The sequence below is a fragment of the Podarcis raffonei genome, chromosome 3, assembly GCF_027172205.1.
Source record: "Podarcis raffonei isolate rPodRaf1 chromosome 3, rPodRaf1.pri, whole genome shotgun sequence".
In the NCBI taxonomy this organism is placed as follows: Eukaryota; Metazoa; Chordata; class Lepidosauria; order Squamata; family Lacertidae; genus Podarcis; species Podarcis raffonei.
In genome coordinates this window covers 89,590,723-89,598,062 of record NC_070604.1, presented here as the reverse complement: position 1 = coordinate 89,598,062, position 7,340 = coordinate 89,590,723, and the positions used below count along the sequence as shown (strand labels likewise).

The following is a 7,340-nucleotide window of genomic DNA, read 5'->3' as shown; positions in this document are numbered from 1 at the left end:
CCAAAGAAAACACATTGTGTAGAGAAGAAAAGGGGTTACCCCACCACAGCAGTTGGTCTGCTATTATCTCTCTCATTTCATGTCACCATGCTTGAGTCCATAAGGCTTGCTTTTGGAGTGCTTGACCCTTTAGTGACCTTCCTATACCACCCGAAGGAGTATATTTGTAGAACAGAAGGAGCTCTTTGGTAAATGTATATGGTTTTTTATTTTAAGGAAAGCACAATAGATTTTCATTCCTGAGTGCTTTGATAAACAGACATCTTGACATATTTGGTGACTTTCAAAAGTTAGATGCTGTACACTCAAGCAGAAATCCTGACTGATCTTTTTTTAAAAAAACATTACTTATTATTTTAGACACTTTAGTAACTGCTGATAGTATTTTGCAATAAAAATTCAAGAGTGCAGTTGATCTATAGCAGGGTTAGAGAACCTGTGGCCCTCCATATGTTTCTGAACTACAACTCCCATCATCCTTAAGCATTGACCATGCTCACCAGGACTGATGGGAGTTTGTAGTGTGACAACTTCTGGCACTGCAGACTCCCCATCCCCATCCCTACAACATTTTAACTTCTTTGAATTTTCATCATCTGTGATGGTTATGCAGCAGAGCCCACCCCCACCCCCAAAATACTGGCAAATGAGTATAAATGTTGTAAATGAGATATTTAAATTAAAACCAGATCTGAAATTGTGTTTGCTAAACTCTGTGAAACATTAAAACCTGTAAATGCTCTTGAACCTACTGTATACTTATTAACAGCTGTAAGAATTACATTTGCAGAGTTTTGGAAATCTAATCTAACACCTAAAGAAAAGTCTGGTTGACTAAGATTAAGGATTTGATTATATTAACGAAGGACCTTATTACATTAGCTAAACTAAGTGCCTATCAGAAAGATGAACAAGGGTAAAAAATTGTGAATTTGTAAACATGTGAAACAATATTTACGTCAAATAACTAATGAAAAAGACTATGCTAAGTGCTTAAGTTTAATTGAATAGCGCAGCTGAAAATACAGATGGGAAAATAACATAAACAGTAATGAATTAAACAATAATGTATAGCAATATAAGAACTCCATGCTCATGATAAAATAGGAAAACAAATTGTTCAGTTGTTTTATACAGTTACCTTATACAGTTGGGCCAGTTAGACAGCTGGGGCGCCTAAATCAGTGCCCGCAACAGCCCTCCAGGGATTCCAAAAGGGAGTCCTTTTCTGGAGACACCAGGGTTTGTTGGCTGATATGCCAAGTGGTTTGCAGGCACTTGCCAGTGCTACCATTTCTCACCCCCATCTGGGCACAGCAGAAGCACCCCATTCCTCACAAACTGGGAGAAGTAGCACTAGGCAGGTGTGTTTTATTCATCTGTTTAAAATATTTCTATGCCTCTTTTCATTGACAAATACAACAGCACAGTGGCTCACATTATTAACAACAACAGCAATCCAATAGTCAATAAAAGTCAACACCAACACCCAGAGACTAAAGGTGTGAGTGAAAGCCTTATTGACGGCTATGGGTTCCTGCTTGATACCAACGGGGAGAGCATCCCACACAGTAGGCATCACAAAGGAGGTCATTCTCCACCCCACCAGATGAACTTCTGTAAGTTTTGGCACAGTCAGGAGGGTCCCATTTAGAGACTGTAGTGACCTGGGCAGTCCATATGGGAGAAGGTGATGCTGCAGTGGTAGGTCATCTACTCAGCATGCAAAAGGTCCCAGGTTCAATCACTAGCATCTTCAGGTAGGACTGTGAATATCCCCTGCCTGAAACCCTGGAGAGTCACTGCCAATCATTGTAGACAATGCTATATTCTTCTCTCCTATGTTCCTCAAAACTATCATCTATCTATATCTATCATCTATCTATCATCTATCTATCTATCATCTATCTATCTATCTATCATCTATCTATCTATCTATCTATCTATCTATCTATCATCTATCTATCTATCTATCATCTATCTATCTATCTATCTATCATCATCATCATCATCATCATCATCTATCATCTATCATCTATCTATCGTCTATCGTCTATCATCTATCATCTATCATCTATCATCTATCTATATCTATCTATATCTATCTATCTATCATCTATCTATCTATCATCTATCTATCTATCTATCTATCATCATCATCATCATCATCATCATCATCTGTCATCTATCATCTATCTATCGTCTATCGTCTATCGTCTATCATCTATCATCTATCATCTATCTATATCTATCTATATCTATCTATCTATCTATCATCTATCTATCTATCTATCTATCTATCATCTACTATCTATCTATATCTATCTATCTATCTATCTATCTATCTATCTATCTATCTATCTATCTATCATCTATCATCTATCATCTATCATCTATCATCTATCTATCATCTATCTATCTATCTATCTATCTATCATCTATCTATCATCTATCTATGCAAATCTAAAAAAATGTAATATAAACACTGACAATTAGGAAACACTTGCCTGTGAGCGCTCCAGTTGGAGAACAGCTTTTACCAAAGGTGTCATGGCCTTTGAAGATGCTCAGGATGAAAGGGAGAAATGTGCTAAGAGGAAGGCATGCTTGGAAAATCAAAACTGTCATCACCTCCCGCCCAGAAACCAATGTCCCCACTGTGGAAGGACATGTGGATCCAGAACTGGCCTCCACAGTCACTTATGGACTCACTGTTAAGATAATGTTCACGGAAGACAATCTTACTCGGCTACAAGTGATGGCAAAAGAAGATCTCTATCATCTATCTATCATCTATCTATCTATCTATCTATCTATCTATCTATCATCTATCTATCTATCTATCTATCTATCTATATTATTTATCTGTCTGTCGGTCTGTCGGTCTGTCGGTCTGTCGGTCTGTAGGACTATTTTAGGTGCTTCTGAGAAGCAGATTAGGATCAACAACTCATTGTCATTTTTAAAAAATTTAGAAATTGTCAAGTAGCACCTTAGAAACCAACTAAGTTTGTTCTGCATATAAGTTTTCATGTGCATGCACACTTCTTCAGATACTTCAGATGCACACGAAAGCTTATACCCAGAACAAACTTAGTTGGTCTCTAAGGTGCTACTGGACAATTTTTTAATTGTTTTAATTTATTTCGACTGCGTCAGACCAACACGGCTATCTACCTGAATCTAGAATCACTGTCATTTTGTTCTGCTGCAAAAATAAGCCCCCTATCAACCCTTATGCAAAAGAGTGCTGCAATCTTTTCTTCCCCCTTCAAGCAGAGGCCAGAAAATATACACATTGCACCCAGGGTGTTATTATAACAAAATGAAACACTACATCACATTTACACTTAAGAAATCCCGTTCCTCTTGAAGTTAGCACCTTTTCAAGGACCTAAATGTGAGAGACTGACCTTTTAAAGTATGAGATGCCTTTTTGAAATGTTCATGGATACAGCAACGAGCAAAATCAGTAGGAGGGAGCCAAGAGATACATTATCTCAAGTTTCTTTGGCACGTGTGAATGGAGAAAGAAGAAGCCTTGGCAGTGATCTCACAGTCCTGCTGTTCATGAAATGCAGGCAGAAAATAGAGATCATATTTTTGTATAAAGCGTAGGCCTATGTTAGTTGACTAGACAGTCAGATTTTATTTTTATGGTGAACTGTTCTGGGCTGGCTTCTCAGCATCCTTTCCCACTTGCTGCAGCCTGGCAAATGGTTCAGGGTAAAGGTGAGGAACCTATTTCAGCCTGAGCATTGCCTCCTCTCTGAAGACTGCATCAATGGCATAACATGGGAGTGCTACCGGAGCGATTGCCCCGGGCACAAAATTTCTTAGGGGTGCGCCTCTGCTGCTGCTGCCCCAACCAGAGGTACTCCCCATCCTGCCACCCGACTCACCTGAGCAGCATGCTGAGCAGGAGCTGGGAGAGGACTGGCCTTTGCATCCCTTGGCCATGCAGCATCCCCCACTAGCGGGGAGTGGGGGGGTGGCGAGACTCATAGCAGTGGTGCCCCAGTCCGAGGAGGTGCACACGCATGTCCCACCACTGCTCCACAGTTCTGTCCAGCAGCAGCATCAGAGGTCACATGGAAGTGCTGGTTAGGGGGCACAATACTCACCGTAGGGAAAGCAAAATTTGCCTTGCCCTGGGTCCTGGCAATCCATGATATGCCACTGAACTGCATGCAAGCAGTGGGTGGGGCCAGTAGCAAAAGTGGGTGGAGCAATCAATGTGAACGTTACCTTTGCACAGTAGGCAATTCATAAGCCAGAGGTTTACACACATACACACATGGTTTTCTCCATCCAGAAGGCATGATCACAGCAGGACACATTTCAGCCAGGCAAAAGCACACGGGTAGAGTGTGGAGCAGGGCTGGCAAGAGAGGAGAGAAGGTTGATGGCCAGGGAATGGGACAGTATTGAGGGCCTGATAGAAAGATCTGGAGGGCCACATCCAACCACAGAACTCCTGACTATTTTTTTTTATAGATGGTGCAAAAGTAAAAAGCTAATCATTTCCATTGATTCCCATTTTAAAATTCCTCTGGCAGTTTTTGTAGATCTTGCTCCTCACTTGTACATAACTTTAAGGCTTTTTGATACAATTGGCTGTTTTATTACCCGCAGAGTTTTGTGTGGATGTTCAATTAGCATTCCAGAGAACTGCTTCCCTCTCTGCATATTATTCACAGGTTAAGTATTCCACATAAAGGCTCCTCAAATCAGACAACCTGAATTGAACTTAATTAGAAGAACTTGGGAGTACTCAGGAAAAAGAAAAGAAAAGGCAGAATGCAGCTTGCCAGGTCTTCCTGACAAGAAAAGATGCTGGGAAAGTGAGCATGTGGACGTGGAGGTAAGATACTATTAGGGAAAATGCCTCAAGAAAGAAAGTGAAATGTTAACAGGCACCGGATCTCAGTGAGCAGCCTGCATGTCCAATTTCACAGCACTGAGAGCTTGTGAGGAACATAAATATCACAGCTCTGTACTATAACAGGAACACATAGGGCCCCTGAATAAGCTTAAGCAGGGGAATTCTGTGTGTGCGTGTGTGATGCAGCCTTCTGTCCTATTGTATATGCCAGTGTAGCTTGTTTCTAAATCTGCAGCAGCAGCTTTTGAGGTGAAAATTGGGTATGCAGAGGGAGAAGCATGTATGCGCATTAGTCCACCTACCCACAGTTTACTGAGTGGTGACCTGTGCATGGGGAAAATGTGGGAATGTTGAGGCTGGCAGGAGAGGATATATTGATTATTAATATCCCTCCTAACTCGCGTTAGCAAGTTTCTTTATACAGCAGAGTGCATTCCCCTTCTTACTTAGCAGAAAGATGGTTGCAAAGTAACAGGAAGTTAAACTGACTGGACCAACATCTTCTGCATGACCACTCTAGCAAAACAGGTAATGTTGACTTGACTGCTCCCAGTGGATTACATCCCACAGAAAATCCATGTATCTGAGGAGATTTCACCCCCCCCCATTCCAAGAATCTGCTGATGTTCTCTGCTGATTCTCCAGAGAGGAGGGGGGGCGGTTTCTGCTCACTACTTATTCTGCTCCAGCCTCACATCAAAGAGAGAGACTGAGTGTTAGAGAGAGTGAGTGTTATCTCTGTATAGATAAGGTTGCTGCTAAGAGCAGCTGCAGACACTCAGTGCAGTTCAGCTTCTCCATTTAGCTCTGTATATAATTTGTATGATAGTTGTAGATAGAATAAAAGTAGTTATTCTACAGAGCTGTTCTCTGAGTGGTTTATGCTCTGCTGTACTCTGCTGTGCAACGACTGTCTTCAGGAGTGAATCTGGTGCTCACAACTCTGAGTTGTGAGTCCACAGCACTTTGACCTGTTCCTGTGCAGAAGGTGGTCTCTGGAAGTGCTACCCAGCTCGCCTGGCCCAGTCGGGCTGAAGTGGATGAGTCCAGTCGGTGGTACTGGCTCAAGGGCGATGCTGACAGTATCACCTCTCCTGACCCTTCTTTCTACCCACTCTGGCACAGGAGTAAAGATGGCCCTCCAATACAAGTTTATCCATCTTTGGTTTTCCTGTTTTTCCTCTGTATTTTTTTTAAATAAAAAAATATGCATTAGGACTATGCCATCAGAACCAGACTACTCTTGTAGAAGGAAGAGAGTTGCTGCTTTTGTGTGTGTGTGTTGTGTCCTGTTGTCATATATTTAATTGTATCAGGATAAATAAACAGAAGCAACACAAACACGCACGCACACACCAAGTTGGCAAAATCATGAGTCATAACTGCATTGTCGGGTACCGGTTCTCCTTAGTCTCCCCGTCTTAGAATGTAGGCTCACTTGAGCCATTTGAGCATCCTTGGCTCAGCCTCCCATCAGCCTTTTAACAGAGAATGGCTCCTGGCAGGCACAGCTCGACCAGCTCTAATTGGAGCTGGCTGTGGTTCAGATCTGCTCCTTTCCTTGTTTTGCTTTAATTCTTCGCAAATCTACATTTCTTCTGTGTCCCACCTAATTGTTTATTTACTTATTTGCTTCCCTCCCCAGCTGGGTTCACAATCTCAAAGTAAATCTGACTGCAGAAAGGTGTTGGAAGGGGAATGAGACCTTGGTAATGGACGACTTGGTAGGAAAAGAAAAGAATGAGCAACTTCCTGGTGCCCACTAACACTCTTCTATGAATGGTCCTTCAGTCTGACAGTCGTTTCCACATAGCTGTGAGAATGCATGCATTGTGTGTCATTCTGTCTTGTTCCATCCCATTGTATGTATTTTGTGCACACGTATAAATGAAATACATATTTTTCAATCCTTTTCAGTGTATTCATTGGAGTGGGGTGGAGAGATACATATTTTAATACATCTTTTATGTAAAGTATGGGATTTAAGTACACTTTTTGTACACTGAAAAGCCATTGCAAAAATGGAGATGTGCACAATCTGACTGGGAATTGCTATTCCGATCCACAAGCAGTTTGGGAACTGAGTCTGTCCACTCTGAAAAGCAGACCTAACACATCCCTAATATGTTTCTTACTGACCTATCTCTTGCTAAGATCTTTTTTTAACACTACATATATTGGGGGGGGGGGATTATTGCCCAAAGAGATCACATGTAAGACCCATGCATGATTCAAGATCAATGGACCTCCTTGTCCCAGCAGCAATTCCACAATGGCGGGTTTTGGTCATTCATTTTGTTATGAATCGTACATTAAAAAAAGGGAGAGAAAGTAAAAGTGCCGATCTCCTGTGAAAGAAGTGAAAAAATACCAAGCTGAACAGGAGATGAATAGGAGCAAATGGGCTGCTATCGAGCATGAAAGTGACATGTTTAGTCTTCATCTTCCAAGCCAT

At 41.6% G+C, this 7,340-nt stretch overlaps 1 long non-coding RNA gene across 1 annotated transcript; it reads left to right on the top strand.

Annotated features, from left to right (window-relative positions):
* The first annotated feature begins 1,212 nt into the window (after nucleotides 1–1,212).
* LOC128411641 (uncharacterized) lies at nucleotides 1,213–6,732 on the top strand. The gene is made up of 3 exons (XR_008329860.1): nucleotides 1,213–1,364; nucleotides 4,701–4,864; nucleotides 6,531–6,732. It is a non-coding gene; the product is annotated as an uncharacterized LOC128411641 (long non-coding RNA).
* The last annotated feature ends 608 nt before the right edge of the window (nucleotides 6,733–7,340 follow it).